At 45.2% G+C, this 2,840-nt stretch overlaps 1 non-coding gene across 1 annotated transcript; it reads left to right on the forward strand.

Moving 5' to 3' along the window:
* The first annotated feature begins 357 nt into the window (after nt 1-357).
* Nucleotides 358-432, forward strand: TRNAP-UGG (transfer RNA proline (anticodon UGG)). Its single transcript has one exon. It is a non-coding gene; the product is annotated as a tRNA-Pro (tRNA).
* Nucleotides 433-2,840: the final 2,408 nt, after the last annotated feature.

Consider the following 2,840-nt stretch of genomic DNA (forward strand, 5'->3'; position numbering starts at 1 on the left):
GAAGAAAACATAATTTAGGAAAGTGGTTCAGGTAGCTCAGCTGGTTAGAGCAAAGGACTGAAAATCCTTGTGTCAGTGGTTCGAATCCACTTCTAAGCGGGCTTTGGGTCCAAAGGACAGGTAGCCGGGAGCGAGCCGGATTTTTTTTAATTCAAGTGAAAGAGGAAGCAAAAAAAAATGTGAGCGCTCCTGCACTATACGGCTTTTTGGCGTCGCCCTATCTTGCTGGAGGCAGATTTTCTAAAAAAAGCGGTTGATTACTCGGATTGGTTCTCGCGTCCCTATGCCCAAAAGGATGGGCGAGTTCGGTTCGAGTCTTCATCGATCGGGTGGATCTATATGCTGAGGGGGGTGAGACGAGGTGTAGCGCAGTCTGGTCAGCGCATCTGTTTTGGGTACAGAGGGCCATAGGTTCGAATCCTGTCACCTTGATGTGAAGTGCACAGCCCGGCACAGCCTAAAGAGCACCCGTAGTAAACGCTCTTTTAGAAAGATAAAAAAATAGACCGCCCTTGATCTGATCTGGGCGGGATCTAAAGCAGCATTTCTTCCAAATCGGGGGCAAGCTTGAGATAGATTTTATAATATGCTTAACACAACACATGCAATTCGAACGAAGTTTTCTCGGAATGAAAGTCACTCCGTTGGGTTCAATGCCCGCTAGTCCCATGCATCCTTCCTTTCTGTTGGTCAACAACCAACCACATATCACTCACTACTCCTACATGAAGGGACTCTCTTTCTGTCCGGAGGGAATCATTCTTTCTCAATCAATCATGCCTCAACTGGATAAATTCACTTATTTCACACAATTCTTCTGGTCATGCCTTTTCCTCTTCTTGCTTTCTATTTTCTTCCACTACTTTTTTCCTTCCTTTAGGTATACAAGTGCGTCTCTTTTGCTTCTATCTAACAAGGCCCAAGTTACAGCGGGCTCTTTCTATTATGAAATGGTTCATCTTTTTGTTCACCATAGGAGGACTCACTGGAATAGTCCTGGCAAATTCTGGGCTAGACATTGGTTTGTCGGTCAAGGCGGCTATCCTAACTGCCGATGAGGCTCCTTCTATGTTGATGTATGGGGCTGATGCTGGCTCTGAAACCAGCGTCAACCAAAAGGTCTACCAAACCCCCTTTCCCGCCCGGGGCCCGTCGCTCCGACCCCCACTCCTCCGGCGAAGGACTCGGTTGTGGAAAATCTTTTCCAAGACCAAATCGAAGATTTATGCAATAACTGCATGAATCAACTCGTCTCCTGGGGGTTACCCACTTGTTTCCGGTGTCTTTTTTGCTCATGCCCCTTTAGTGGGTGTTGCCAATAAGAGAGAAAGAACGCCCAAATGCGATTGAGGGGCAGCTGACCGAAAGGAAAGCTTTCTGGCAGGCTTTTGTTTTGGCTTGAGAGGGTCCAAAGTAGCGGAGTGAAAGGAAGGCCTTTCTCATAGCGAGTAACCTTGACTTTGGTTGCTTCTGTGAGAAAGGGGTGGGGAGAGGTGAGGAGGGCCCCATCGCTTGAATCCCGCTTTTTCTTTCTGAGTGCCACCTGGAAAGCGGGGTGCCGCCATATTGAAAGATTTTGAGGGACCGACACCGGACGGGCATACCTCTAATCGTTGGTTGGATCCGGTAAACAGGGTAGCTCCAGGTACGCTTGGGGCTGGATTGAATCCTAAACATATTATTAAAGAGATATATGCGTCAACCAACTAAGACAGATTGAAGTCAGTTACAGGTTGGAAGTGGGACATCCTTTACGCTCAAGAAAAGGAGAACGATCCTTTGGTCCAGCCCAGCCTACAGAAGCCTTCAACTAACTAAAGCAAGAGACAGCTAGCCTAACAATGAAATTACTGCTCCTAGACATTAATATAATAGACAAAGGAGAGAGCTATAGACAGAGAAGTCTAGAATGCTCTTGTTTCATAATCCAAAACTCTCATATCTCCAGCCCATAGATAAGGACAGGGACTTAGCTTAGGACTGCAGGAAAGAGGATAGCCACTAGGCCGGCTACTATATATAAATAGAATCTAAAAGCACTAAAAATATATGGGAAAGCATCTTCTATAGGATAAAGAAATCCATATTGGCTTACAGGGCTTATCCCTACTCTTATGCTTGACTAGCCATTTTGCAAGTTTAACTTGCAAAAAAAGAACCGGGGACACGTATCGCTCAAATCATTGGCCGGGGGGAAAGGCTACACCTAAGACCGGGCAAGATGCCTAATATTTACAACGCTCTGGTAGTTCAAGGTAGAGACTACCGGTCAATAAATGAATGTGACTTGTGAAGTACAGCAATTCTTATATTAGGAAATAATCGAGTTAGAGCTGTAGCTATGAGTGCTACAGATGGTCTAATGAGAGGAATGGAAGTGGTTGACACGGGAGCTCCTCTAAGTCTTCCAGTCGGCAGGGCTACTCTAGGACGAATTTTCAACGTGCTTGGCGAACCTGTTGATGATTTAGGCCCTGTAGATACTCGCACAACATCCCCCATTCATAGATCTGCGCCCGCCTTTATACAGTTAGATACAAAATTTTATATTTTTGAAACAGGAATAAAAGTAGTAGATCTTTTAGCCCCCTATCGCCGTGGAGGAAAAATCGGACTATTCGGCGGAGTGGGGGAGCGTACTCGTGAAGGAAATGATCTTTACAAGGAAATGAAAGAATCTGGAGTAATTAAAAAAACATTGCAGAATCAAAAGTGGCTCTAGTCTATGGTCAGATGAAGGAAACTCTGTATCTGTAGATCATGTAATTCCTGCGCCTACTAAAGCACCAAGGATCATATGAGTATATAAGAATAGAACAGAATGGTTGAGATTCAAGGAA

The sequence above is a fragment of the Vigna unguiculata genome, unplaced genomic scaffold (genome assembly GCF_037176805.1).
Source record: "Vigna unguiculata cultivar grain cowpea cultivar isolate G323 ecotype 2 unplaced genomic scaffold, ASM3717680v1 ptg000305l, whole genome shotgun sequence".
Classification (NCBI taxonomy): Eukaryota; Viridiplantae; Streptophyta; class Magnoliopsida; order Fabales; family Fabaceae; genus Vigna; species Vigna unguiculata.